The sequence below is a fragment of the Schistocerca serialis genome, chromosome 2 (genome assembly GCF_023864345.2).
Source record: "Schistocerca serialis cubense isolate TAMUIC-IGC-003099 chromosome 2, iqSchSeri2.2, whole genome shotgun sequence".
Taxonomy (NCBI): domain Eukaryota; kingdom Metazoa; phylum Arthropoda; class Insecta; order Orthoptera; family Acrididae; genus Schistocerca; species Schistocerca serialis.
This window is the reverse complement of record NC_064639.1, coordinates 579,762,819-579,777,834: the sequence shown is the minus strand read 5'-3', so window position 1 is coordinate 579,777,834 and position 15,016 is coordinate 579,762,819. Positions and strand designations below refer to the sequence as shown.

Below are 15,016 nucleotides of genomic sequence, written 5' to 3'. Positions count from 1 at the left end.
TCTAAATTAAAGGTAGAACACCAATAATGAATAACATTACAAATTGGGTGGAGAAACAAAACAGCTGCTAAAACAACTAACTGTAAACTTGAGGAGCTTTCCTCATTCAAAAGGAGGTGATTCCATGTCAAGCAGTATCGGGGTCTCCATTCAACCATCTCAAATTTTGTTTAAATCTTCTATGCTGGTTTGCTATGTGAGCAGCAGAGGTATCTAAATTTTTAGACCACATATTTTAAAAATTATTTATGGCAACCTTTTAAGTGAAGGGATGACAAAAATGTTGCAGTGACATTTCAAAACTTTTGGCCAAGTTTGAACTGCTCTATTTCAAAGAAAAATTGTGGCATAGCTGCAAAACTGGGGAAGACAGTTGAACATTTTGCAGTGTACACATTCTGTAAGTTTTATGCCATTTGAGCCATTATTTTTACTCCAAGCAAACTCAAAGTGATCAATAAATTTTACTTTGACAAAATTTCTCCCATGTATAAGTACCTCGTTCTCTTTATGTAAATTGTTTAGGAAGCTTTCCTTTTGTGATTTTACTAGCTTGTCAATAAAACCTGTAATTTTTATCACTAATAAATTTTATGCATCCCAAAAGGCTTTTGAGATGTTTCAATGGACAGTTCAAAAAAGTTCATGTTTGATCCCCGATCAACATATCACGAATATAAGTATGACTTGTGAAACATCACTGGTTCAGCAGTACTTTTCTCAGATGCAGTCATTATAAAAACTGATAGCTTTGGAAATATAGAAAGACCCAAACATAGCCTGGGAGTCTATGCTAAGTATCCAAAAGCCTTGGGAACTTACCGAAGAAACTTATACAAAGCTTGGCAACAGTTATTAAGGACCCATTAGGGAACTTGAAATAAATCTGTAACCCATGACTGAACTTGACTTGTTATTGGATTTAGCACCTTACAATAAGGATATCAACTTTCTTTACTAACTGGTAGTGTCAATATCCACCATGGACCTAAGCAAGATTTGAATTTCATTATGACTCATAAATACTTAAAAATTCCTATGTTTTATGATACCCCAAAATAATGATCTGCTTGAGAGAGTTACTGGATAATTGTAAGACATTTGAGCAAAAGCAAATATGGAAATTTCAAATTTTGTAGAAAGAAGAATGGTCTTTCAAATAACAATTAACACATGTATGCACCAGGCATACTTTTCACGAAACAAGATTTTAAAAGTCACTTTTTTTTCCCCTCCAGCAAATTATTGTTTGGTCAACTTCAGCCCAACAATCTCAAAACCTATAAGCCCACAATTAATACTACTTGCAGGTTTTATAACAAGCTACTAGACAACAAAGTCACAAAAGGAGAACTTCCTACTTAAACTTGGGAGAAGCTTTGTAACAACAAAATTTACTGATGTCTTTGGAGTGCCACTTGGAGCAAAAATACAGGATCAAACACTTAAAACTTACAGAATGCACACAAGGCAAACTTTCAACCATTTTACCAAGTTTTCAGCTTTAATCATAATTATCCATAGAAATAAACTACTTCAAACGTGACCAAAACTTTTCGAATATCAGAATGACATTTTATCACCCTTGACAATGTTCCTACTCACAAAATACTAGTTTTGGGGCTACATACCTCCCTTTCACTGGCTGTTTAGTAAGCCTACAAACAAACTGTGAACAAAATGTATGAGTCAAGTGGAGAACATCACTAAACCTAGACTACTTGACGTGGAATGACCAGACATAGTTGCAAGCAACAAATCATCAAAACCTTATGTGTGTAGTTACTGCTGCCATGCAATAAATTATAAAGAGAAGGCATGTACTGAATTTTGTCTAGTGACAATAATCTCAATATTAACAATATAAAAATGAAATTGCTTGTTATACTATTCATGAGAGTAACACTGCTACACTTCAGAAAGTGGGTAAATTAGCAGGTAATAATTATACACTATTGGTGTAGTTAAATGAAAAAAGTGTGAAAAGAACTACTGAAAAATATGTTAGAATAAATATTAAAAGTTCCCAATTACATCTATGCCATACAAACACAACATTTACACACTGCGTCAGTCTGAAACTACAGTTCATTGAACTATTTCAAAATTCCTTTTTAATCACAAATACACAGAACACCACCAAAATAAATGCAACTGAAAAATGGTGCCAAGATGTGCTTCATAAGTTAGGTTTGGGTTCTCATTTGTCACACCCCATTAGAATCTATATCTGTTTATCATCCACTATTGGAAGTCCTCAATCTTGTTGCAATACATGATTACAATGTTTTGCCTGGGATTTTGTCATCATCTCAGCAATTATCCATTTTGGTGGACAGGTTCTCAAGTTATTTCACAGGATTCTATATTTTTTTGTAAAGTTATTCTTAGTGTCTGTTTGTTTCTGTTTTGTGCATTCTTAAATGCCACTTGTTTTAAATAAAGGTTAATGGCACTTTTCTTGGCAAAAAATAGGTGCGTAATCTATGAGTGTGACAGGCTTCAAAGAGTAACCATCTTGCACTGACCTGACTATAGGTTTGTTGTTTCTTTTGACTACACCATTTTGTTCTAGCTCACACAAAACTATTTGTCTGATGATTAATCCCTTATCTATTTCGAAAATTTGACACATCTTCATTGAGATATATTTGCCAATTGTCTGTGCGCAGTAACAAATGTTCTACCTCATTTGTCTTTTAACCAAGTTTTTCAAATCTGCGATTTTCTGAGTCATCTGACTTTTACTCTGGGTAGTGTACAAAAACACTTTCCTTGAAAAATTGTCACTTAGGGCAAGGAAAGTCACTAAAGACTGCTATTTAGCTGTGGTCATACAACATACCTGCCATTTTAATTCAGTCTGGAGATCTATATATGTCCACACAGTTCTTTTTCACAGGTGGACTGTCATTATTAACCACAACTTGAGAGTTCGCCACTGGTGTAACACCATTTTCTTGACATGATAGCTATGTCCTAAATCACTTGAATCTACATATCATTATGCTGCCAGATCAAGTCTGGTGTTATCGTGTTCTACCAGGCATTTGTATGTATTACAATTATAGCATCTTGGAACTTTTATTTCATGTCATGTTGTTCTTTTGGCTCCTTTTATTGTCTGCACAGATTGTAGATGAATGACAAAGTATTTCATTCTTTACCTCCTGTAGCAGCTCCACATTTCTAGTATCAGAATGTTTGAATTTCCTAAAATCATGGTCATCCATCTGCAGTCATCTGAAAGGCCCACCAGCAGGATACAACAACCCTTCTTCTTTCCTTTTAAATTCAACTGCATTTCACTCTTGAGACATAAAGATAATTTTAGATACATAATCTTCTACGGATGAACATATTTCTAGATATGGTGTTAGGAGATTTATTATCCACCCAAAAAATAGATCAGAATCTTCAGGTACCTCTCTCAGTTTGTCTCAGGTCTAATATGCTGTGTTTGTTTCTTGTGAATGCACATAAATTGATAGCTGCACAGATAAGAGTTATTATGGACTTGGCTGTACATGCTTTCATTGCATCTGGAATTGGGACAGACACATATATACATACCTGCTCATGTTCTAAACATATCTTGATGCCAAATAGGCAAATACAGTAATTTTTTCTGTTCATTATTGTCTCTACAGGTGGCAGAAAATTTGAATGTTGGAACGCCACTGTATCAACGCTCTGTGTTTCATGTAACTTCAAAATGTATCACTATTTCGACTTTATAACCTGTTAGCAGAGATGTTTACACACTAGGTTGGTTTTAAAACATGATTTATTAAACCTCTGAAATTTTCATATTTAATAACCTTTACACAGGACAACAAAAATGTGTCTTGTAAAATAGACAAATTTAGACAAAGCATGCTGAAAAGTGTGTGGCATCAATAGATACATTTTAACAACACCCCAAAGGTTGTTATTTGTAGGTTAGGTATGGATTCTCATTTCTTAAGAAAATTATTCTGTACACACTCCACTGCAGGGTGTAATTTCATTCTGGAAACATCCACCAGGTGGCTAAACCATGTCTCAGCAATATCCTTGCTTCCCGGAGTGCTACTCCACAAGTTTTGCAGGAGAACTTCTGTGAAGTTTGGAAGGTATAGGAGATGAAGTACTCATGGAAGTAAAGTTGTGAGGATGGGTCGTGAGTCATGCTAGGGTAGCGCATTTGGTAGAGCACTTGCCTGCAAAAGGCAAAGGTCATGAATTCGAGTCTTGGTCTGACACATAGTTTTAATCTGCCAGGAAGTTTCCTGACATACTATTGAAGGTGGTTGAAATAAACAAAATAACATCATTATGGTGGGATCAGGTCTCTTGGCAGCCCATCACCATACGTTTTAAATGGATGAAAGATGTGGAGAATTTACCATCCCTGCCATCAGACATTATCGATAGCAGTTTGGAGGTACTAAAGCTGACCACTGTCAAGCACTACTACAGGTGGGGCCAACAGCAGCTCAGTGCCGTCAGTGACCTTGGGCCGGTCTTGTTTGATTATGCTGCCTGAGCTCAGTTAAAACACATCTATCTTCTATTTGTATAGTAACCTGGTTTTGGATATTGACATTCTAGTTTACATTCTTGGTGTTTATGTAGTGTTCCACTCATGACAACCTTGGCTTTGTTCACAGATTACACATTCATGTCAGGTGCGGACACTTCAGTGGTGACAAGTACTATGCTATCGTTTCTGGCGACACGTTCACAACCAGTGCCAGCGTGATGGACCACAAGTTTAAGGAACTTTGGCAGTAACTCCATGAGCAATCATTTACAGGTCAGTCAGTGGGCAAGGCAATGCCCCCACTGCCACTCACTCCCTTAACAAGTCTCCGGAGAGCTGTAAAGTCTACCTCCGACATTTTGACTTTCATTGTCTTGTTTATAACATTTCCAGTGAGTGGCAAATCACTCTGTTTCAAGTTAACATTCTTACAAACTGGTGCGGAAATTTCAACCATTCTTGGACGCTAGTGATTTTTCTTTCAGTGATCTTTATGCTCTGTTAACCGAATACTGATCAGCAGATGGACCACATTGCAGCTAGTCTTCTGTTTAATAAGTGTCATAAACAACACGGACAGTTGTACACAGCTTGGACTGCCAACATGCAGTGTCTCACTCATAAATGCAACTTCAAATGTCAGAACTGTAAGTTTTCTACAGAGAACCGTTGATTTGAGATGTGATTGTTTGCCTTGCCCAACAGGGAGGTCACAGATAAAGCTTTGGTGAAGTCCAATCATAGTCTTGGTGATGTGTTTAAAATAGCTAAATCTTTCAAGTTAGTTTTAGCAGCTCAGTGTGCTTTTACAAAGGACATTCAGGTCTACCAAGCTTTTAATCGCTGTCACACGTAACAGTCACCTGATGATTCCAGATCATCATCCTATAAAACCACCTCTAAGTCTCACCCGAGTTCATGGGCATCCGGATTGCCAACGTCTCTACTCCCTCCAGAGTATCAGATGACCCTTCTTGTAAGGTTAATTGGGCAGATCAGAAACACCCTCCCTCCTTGACATCGAGGCATACGTCACTCACATTGAAGAAACTTCATTCCTGCCCTGACTTGGGTAGTGGGCATACCAGAAACCAATGCCTGCACTATGCAGCAAACAGCTGTGGTTGCCTGGCAATCATGTGTCAACAAGTGGTCTGCCGGTTGCATGGTCATCCATGGGATGAAAACAACACAGCAGTCCATACCATCACAGATACAAAGCAGACAGCTTTTCTACCATTACTGAGAAGCTCACACTGCTTTTGACAATGTGCGACCATCTTTTCGAATCCCAGCTGGATAATGGTGCTGCAATGTCTTTAATCAAGGAAGATACATACAGCCCGCTCTGTTCACCTATACTGCAGCAGGCCTGGCGACATGTCCTGTCTTACTGCCGCAGGGCTACTCCTTTCCTGAGAATGCGAAAACTGTCTCTAGTAACTAAGTACAAAAACACTGAACACATCCTAACCTTCTTAGTTGTATGCTCCTCTACCACAGCTAACATCTTTGGCTTACGCACCTTTACCAGTTTTGAATTCAATGTGAAGGATCAAGTTAATTTAGTGCTAGACACAGTGCTGTTTTCTGATCTGGACGCACTGTGCACATCCTTTAATATGACCTTCAAACCTACTCTTGGGTGTATGTGTAATTTTATGGCTCAAATTTTCCTAAGGACTTCTACAGTGTCCAAGATTTGCTGCACTCACTTGCTTCCATTTGTGGTAACTGAAGCTGTTCAGACCAAACTTGCATGGCTTCATTTCCCACCAGTCAATTGGTAATGCCAAACACATAGACACAATCATAGAGGCACTAGCCACAACTAATCCTGTTTTTCAAGGAGTTCCTTGTGGAGTGGGGGAGTGGCCATGTATGTAAAAATAATAATAATAATAATAATAATAATAATAAAATTTGAATGTTGTGCAGGGGCAGTTGAATTTTGTGAAACTAAACTTCTAATTGTTGCTGTTTATAGGCCCCTTAACTCTGACTTCCGAGCATTTCTGTTCAAGCTAGAAAGGGTTCTTGGTTCATTTTATAGGAAGTACCAGAAATCAGTTTCATGTGGTGACTTCAATATTAATTTTTAATACAATTGTCAAGAAAAAGGGTGTTGGTAGGTCTCCCAAACTAATAAGATCTGATGCAGACTTTGTTTTTTCAAACTAGAGTGCAGGGGAACAGTAGCACAGGCACAGACAATATTTTTATTCATTCTTCATTACCAGATGGGTATTCTGTTAGTAAAAAGGTGAATGGCCTTTCAGACTGTGATGCATAAATTTTAACACTAAATGGCTTTTGCATTGAATCAAATGTCACATATAATTACAAACAATGTAGGAAAGCTAAGCTAATCCAACAGCAATACAGAGTTTTTTAAACGTCGTTAAGGAACAAGATTGGCAGGATGTTTATAGTGCCGACAACATAGATGACAAATATACTGCTTTCCTTAACACATTTATCATGCACTTTGAGAGTTGGTTTCTATTAGAATGTTCTAAACAGGGTACTATCAGTAACAGGCAGCCTGGGTGGCTGACTAGTGGGATAAGGATATCATGTAAAACAAAATGGGAATTATATAGAAATGTTAAAAGTAGTCACAATCAAGATGCAGTAGCCCATTACAAAGAGTACTGTAAGGTGCTTAAAAATGTTTCAGGAAGGCAAAGAGTAGGTGGTACACAAACAGAATAGCTAATTCACAGGATTAAATTAAAACCATACGGTCAGTTGTGAAGGAAGTGTCTGGTCAGCAGCACAAGGTCAACAACAAAGTCAGTTTGTAGTAAAAATATTTCTGTTATTGATAAGTCAGATATATGCACAGTATTTAACAATCACTTTCTGAGCATTGCTGGTGAATTAAATAAAAACTTATTTTCTACAGGGAATCATATAACTCTCTTGCAAAATGCCTTTCTAAGACTGATGCCTAAAATACTGCTCTGTGATAATGACAAGGGGCAGACTGAGTCAATAATTAAATCACTGAAGACTAAGGACTCTCACAGATATGATGGAGTGCCTAACAGAATATTAAAGTACTGTGCTGCACTTGTTAGCCCTGTACTTAGCCATAGTTGTAATTTTTCCTGTAAGAATGATCAGTTTCCTGAACGATTAAAGTACTCGGTAGTAAAGGCGCTTTATAAAAAGGGAGAAGGGGATAATGTAGACAATTTTAGACCTATTTCTATACCATCAGTGTTTGCTAAAGTTATTGAAAAGGCTGCGTATGTAAGGTTATCATTTTATATCACATAATTTGGTATCAAATATACAGTTTGGCTTTAGAAGATGTTTAAAAACTAAAAATGTTATATTCTCTTTTCTCTGCTAGGTATTGGATGGATTAAACAAAAGGTTTCGAAAGCTAGGCATATTTTTTGATTTAACTAAGGCGTTGATCACAAAATATTGCTCCAGAAGTTGAACCATTACAGAATTCGGGGAGTAGCTCACAATTGGTTCAAATTTTACTTTAGAAACAGACAGCAAAATGTCATTATTCACAGTGTTAAGAATGGCTGTGATGTGGGGTGTGAGTGGGGTACGGTCAAATGGGGGTGCACCAGGGATCAGTGTTGGGGCCAATCCTGTTCCTTATTTATATAAATGATATGCCCTCTAGTATTATGGGTAATTCTAAAATGTTTCTGTTTGCTGATGGCACTAGCTTGGTAGTGAAGGATGTTGAGTAAAACGTTGGCTCTGTTTCAAATAGTGCAATTCATGACATAAGTTCATGGATTGTAGAAAATAAACTAATGCTAAATCATAGTAAGACTCAGTTTTTACAGTTTCTAACACACAGTTCAACAAAACCCAAAGTTTTAATTTGACAGAATGGGCATATGATTAGTGAAACTGAACAGTTCAAGTTTCTAGGTGTTCATATAGATAGCAAACTGTCATGGAAAGCCCACTTTCAGGATCTTGTTCAGACTTAATGCTGACATTTTTACTATATTAACAGTATCTTAAGTAAGTGATCGTTCAACATGAAAACTATTCTACTTTGCTTATTTTCATTTGCTTATGTAGTATGATATTATATTTTGAGGTAACTCTTCCCATTCTAAAAGCATATTTTTGGCTCAGAAACAAGCAGTTCAGGCAATAAGTGGTGTAAGTTTGCGAACCTCTTGTCTACCCCTGTTCACTAGTATGGGTATTTTGACATTGCCCTCTCAATATATTTGTTCTTCACTGGCATTTCTTGTGAGCAATGTTAGCTTATTTCCAAGAATTAGCAACTTTCACTCAGTTTATCTTCTTCAGTAGCACTACAGCCCTCGGTGAGCCTTGGCTTCTTCAACAATCTTCCTCCATGCTCTTTTCCACCCCCAGACTCCCATACTGGTGATATCCGTTATTACCCTGTCACTCCATCTTCTTCTAAGTCTCCCTTTTCGCCTAGCTTAATGGATCACACCTTCCACTTCTTTTCTTTTTTTTTTGTTTTTTTGTTTGTTTTTTTTTTTTTTTTTTTTTTTTTTTGAATTCTATTCTCTGCCATTCTCTCCAAGTGTCCTAGCCACCGTATTCACTATGACTTCACAAATTTTTCTATGTCCCTGCCTTGTATTAACTCTTGTAATTCGGCATTGTAGCGTATTCTCCAGCCTTCTTCCTCCCTTATTGGCCCATAGATTTTACATAGTATTATCCACTCAATGATTCTTAGTGCATTTTTATTGTGTTCTGTTCCATACCTCTGACCAGTATGTGATAACTGGGTGGACTAGGGAATTATATATTAGCAGCTTTGTTTTTCTTGTAACAAGGCTATTTTTGAAAAGTTGCATACTTGCAAAGTAAGCTCGGTTTCCTGCTCGTATTCTTTCCATTATAGCCTTTCCAATACTGTTATCATTTGTTATTAGGGCTCCCCAAGTAGTTAAAAGAGGACACTCCTTTGAAGCATTTCCCACTGATGTTTAGGTTTTTAGGGGTTCTTCTGGCCTCAGATTGTGACATTACCATATATTTTGTTTTCTTTTCATTTACTATGATGCCAATTTTTAAGGCTTCTGTTTCCATTGCCCGGTATGTTTCTAAGAGTGTATTGGTATTTCTTCCTACTATAGCAATGTCGTCAGCGTATGCACATATCTGGCTAGTTTTCATAAATATGGTGCCTCTTTTGTTGATTTTATTTACTACACTATGCAGGGCTATATTGAATAGGACAGTGGAGAGACTATCACCTTGCTTCATACCTTTATTAAAGTCAAAGCTTTCACTTGTTCTGCTAAGGACCTTTACTTTTGCTCGTCTCTGTCATTGCCATTCTGATTAGTCTTATTAGTTTAGCACATATACCAACTTATTTCAGTACTCTGTATAGTTCTTGCCGATTTATGCTGTCAAAGGCTTGTTTGAAGTCAATGAATAGGAAATGCAGATCTATATCATATTCATAGAACTTTTCCAACATTTGTCTTAACACAAATATTTGATCAGTTGTTCCTCTGTCTGGTCGAAAGCCACACTGATATTCCCCTAGTATGCCTTCTGCACACTTCTGTATCCTTTCGTTTAATATACTTGTGAAAATCTTATAAGTTGTGCTCAGGAGTTCTGTCCCCTTTCTTATAAATGGGGATTATTATTCCAATTTTCCAATTATCTGGCATAGTTTCTATTTCCCATATATATGATATTAATGTGTGCAGTTCCTTTATTACAGCCTCACCACCAGTTTTTATTAATTCAGCAATTATGCTGTCTTCCCCAGGGGCTCGATTGTTTTTGACTTGTGCACAGCTTGGGAGACCTCTTGTAGTGTTGGCTTTCTTGCCTCATTGATTTCATTGTCTACTTCCAGCTCCACTCTTTCCTCCTGTGCGGCTGTCTCTTCATCTTCTAGGACTCAGTTAATATTCAGCAGAAATCCAATCTGCATTTGAATAGAAGTTTCTTAACTCTTGTAAGAAAGGTGTGCAGTATACTGCTGCATCCATTTTCAATAAGCTACCATAAGAATTCGAAAATCTTAATGGTAATCCACGTGCTTTCAAATCAAAACTGAAGAGTTTCCTCATGGGTCACTCCTAGTCTGTTGAGGAGTTCCTTGAAAAATTAAGCTGATTCTTATGTTGTACTGTTGAGTGCCTTTACTTAAACTTATGGCTTGACTTTTTTGGGTTCAAAAACATTTTGTTTTATCTGTTATTACTTTTATGACGTAATTTCACATAATGACACATCCCATTACCTTGGAGATTAGCTCCTCAATTTGGTTGTACAGAACTTGATGTGTAAATAAATAGATAAATAAATAAATAAAACTAAGGAAAGTGGTGGTTAGTGTTTAACGTCCCGTCGACAACGAGGTCATTAGAGACGGAGTGCAAGCTCGGGTTAGGGAAGGAGTGGGAAGGAAATCGGCCGTGCCCTTTCAAAGGAACCATCCCGGCATTTGCCTGAAACGATTTAGGGAAATCACGGAAAACCTAAATCAGGATGGCCGGAGACGGGATTGAACCGTCGTCCTCCCGAATGCGAGTCTAGTGTGCTAACCACAAAACTAAGGAAAGTCGGGCAGTACAGGCAACATGAGTTCTTACATTAACTTGTTGAAAGGTAATGTCACAGAAAACCTCAAAGCCAGGGCACAGTTATTGGTCTTAACACACCAGAAATGGAAGAGCTGCTGTCCAAATTACTAGCTGTATGAATCAGAGGCAATCACTGTGTAGCAAATTGTACTCAACACTATCACGCTAAGTGCTGCACTCATGTGATGATGACAAAAGAAATCTGGCAATATTATTTCTCCTCAGAGCCTCCACACATAGATGATGATGTACGCTGCTCAGGGGTGCTTAGATACTGCATGACCCTCATGAACCTATGGATTCCATATTTGCATCACATTTTGGGATTTTGATCAACAAGAGCAGCAATAATGAGAGAAGAGAAACCACAGCTTTGGTAGGCCATGATCTGGTCACTGATGAATTCTGACATGTTTGTACACATTTCTCCTTTTCACACAAGGCATAATATCACAAACAAACACTCATTTCTGAATGACAAACCCACTGCACAATTTTTCCCCATATATACACTCCTGGAAATGGAAAAAAGAACACATTGACACCGGTGTGTCAGACCCACCATACTTGCTCCGGACACTGCGAGAGGGCTGTACAAGCAATGATCACACGCACGGCACAGCGCACACACCAGGAACCGCAGTGTTGGCCGTCGAATGGCGCTAGCTGCGCAGCATTTGTGCACCGCCGCCGTCAGTGTCAGCCAGTTTGCCGTGGCATACGGAGCTCCATCGCAGTCTTTAACACTGGTAGCATGCCGCGACAGCGTGGACGTGAACCGTATGTGCAGTTGACGGACTTTGAGCGAGGGCGTATAGTGGGCATGCGGGAGGCCGGGTGGACGTACCGCCGAATTGTTCAACACGAGGGGCGTGAGGTCTGCACAGTACATCGATGTTGTCGCCAGTGGTTGGCGGAAGGTGCACGTGCCCGTCGACCTGGGACCGGACCTCAGCGACGCACGGATGCACGCCAAGACCGTAGGATCCTTCGCAGTGCCGTAGGGGACCGCACCGCCACTTCCCAGCAAATTAGGGACACTGTTGCTCCTGGGGTATCGGCGAGGACCATTCGCAACCGTCTCCATGAAGCTGGGCTACGGTCCCGCACACCGTTAGGCCGTCTTCTGCTCACGCCCCAACATCGTGCAGCCCGCCTCCAGTGGTGTCGCGACAGACGTGAATGGAGGGACGAATGGAGACGTGTCATCTTCAGCGATGAGAGTCGCTTCTGCCTTGGTGCCAATGATGGTCGTATGCATGTTTGGCGCCGTGCAGGTGAGCGCCACAATCAGGACTGGATACGACCGAGGCACACAGGGCCAACACCCGGCATCATGGTGTGGGGAGCGACCTCCTACACTGGCCGTACACCACTGGTGATCGTCGAGGGGACACTGAATAGTGCACGGTACATCCAAACCGTCATCGAACCCATCGTTCTACCATTCCTAGACCGGCAAGGGAACTTGCTGTTCCAACAGGACAATGCACGTCCGCATGTATCCCGTGCCACCCAACGTGCTCTAGAAGGTGTAAGTCAACTTCCCTGCCAGCAAGATCTCCGGATCTGTCCCCCATTGAGCATGTTTGGGACTGGATGAAGCGTCGTCTCACGCGGTCTGCACGTCCAGCACGAACGCTGGTCCAACTGAGGCGCCAGGTGGAAATGGCATGGCAAGCCGTTCCACAGGACTACATCCAGCATCTCTACGATCGTCTCCATGGGAGAATAGCAGCCTGCATTGCTGCGAAAGGTGGATATACACTGTACTAGTGCCGACATTGTGCATGCTCTGTTGCCTGTGTCTATGTGCCTGTGGTTCTGTCAGTGTGATCATGTGATGTATCTGACCCCAGGAATGTGTCAATAAAGTTTCCCTTTCCTGGGACAATGAATTCACGGTGTTCTTATTTCAATTTCCAGGAGTGTAGAATGTAGATAGAGTTACTTCTACTTTGTGCAGCTATTGCTGAAATACTGATCATTTGCACATCCAAGTACATAGCACACTACATGTCATTCACCATTCTATACACGCAGTCTTTACAGTGTTGCAATTTTAATGACCAGAAGTATACAAAGAGACATAATGGCTGGCTAGACATCTTCAAGAGCAGAAATTCCAGTACTGCGAATTCAGACATATATAGTAAAAATCTACTCCTACTTTTGTACCAACTAGTTTATTTCTTCAGGCTTTGAAGAGGGGCGGGCGGGTGGGGGGGGTGGGGGGGGGGGGGGGGGGGGAAGCTAGGTTGGGAAGGTTAAAAAGGAGGGTCAACTCACTCAGTAACACTAGTGGACACACAGTGAAGAGGGAGACCGGCCATAGTTTTTCACTTTTACGTGTGTATCAGTACCAGTGGAATTTTGCCTCCTGACCAGTCATTATGACTCATAATTTTATAATTTTGTCAACTAAATTTTCTTTTTGATAAATTACTTCAATACATGTTTGTTAAACATACACCATATTCCATGTCCATTACTTTAAGTAACATGTATGCTGATTGAAATAACTTTCCTTGAAGTTCTATACGCTCCAGTTTGAATACAACTATTACATTTCAAATGGGGACTCGCTTGATAAATCAATCTTCTATACATTGATGAATGAAAAGATATTTCAGCTTCAACTAAAATGTTTTATTTTATTGATAACTAATTTTATGATCCATGACCATTGTTTCAGGTGACTTTTCTAAGCACAGCCTATCAAATTTTGATCTGTTTACATTCAGTAAAAAGAGTTACTGCCAATCTATAGAGAACATGTCTTAAATGCAAGTAAATTAGCCCATCAAAGTACTGCAAATTCAAATAAAAGTGCTTTTCTGGATGTTTATGGAAATTTATTATTCACATTGATACCAAGGAACCAAGTTATAGCAACCACTGTTTAAAGTGAAAAGAGAATTCTCATAAACTAGCATGCACAGTATTTGCTTGGGCAATATTCTTACATTTATCCAGAAAAGACCAAGTTACAACAGAGTCAAGAGTTTCTTGACCTTATGGAGAAGAATAAACTGAAAAGTGGGAAATACATAAAGAGCATGGTAAAAGTTTTTAATTTGGTTCGGAATGGACAGTAGTATCAATAAATTTTACATGTCACAAAATCATGTTTTACACAAGTCACTCTGGTAAAGATTGCAAACTTCAATGTGCATGATTTCTACAAAGTATAGATGAGGGGAAAAAAAGGCATGGACATTAGGATGTAGAGCTTGCTGTAGCTCTTTCGTCTCACAGACAAAAACAAAATGTTTTGATTTCACATTCTCTTGCACTTCCAAACTGTGTGTGTAGACTAAAGAAACACAATTAATGTAGCACATGAGATGTATGTCCTCAATTATATGAGACAAGAAGAGTTAATGATTCAGAAACCTGTTTCAATATAAGTGGCATCACACAAGGATGGCTGAATGTTACAAACTAATTTGTCTAAAGCTCCACTTCTATTGGGAGTTTCATAATTAAAATCAGAGGTTTTAAGGCTTTTTATCATAGGAATTCTTCCAATCCACTGTGGCATGAGTCAACAAACCAGTGTTTAGTAGTATTAGTTCACAAACAGTCTTGGTTGCAGTATTAGCTTTTTTATATATCAGATACACGTTTCACCTTATTTAGGCATCTTCAGGCTGATCTTAATTTGGTATTTCTTAGGATGATCCTTTAGACAGTGTAGCTAAAGGGCATCGTCATGTACATCAGACCAACATCGCCTTCGTTAACCTCAGTAAATACTTTCTAGATGGACGTGAGTGACTCCAATACCCGTGTAACGCGTACATGTTCACAGAAGCAAAGTATAGATATTCTATAATTGGCTCTTATGAGCGTGTACGCATTATGCAGGTCTTGGAGTCACTCGCGTCCATCTAGAAAATATTTA

General features: G+C 39.1%; 1 protein-coding gene across 4 annotated transcripts in view; it reads right to left on the bottom strand.

Annotated features, from left to right (window-relative positions):
- The window catches only part of LOC126457592 (thialysine N-epsilon-acetyltransferase-like), a 56,519-nt gene that overhangs the window by 20,204 nt on the left and 21,299 nt on the right, over positions 1-15,016 (bottom strand). The window lies entirely within an intron of this gene.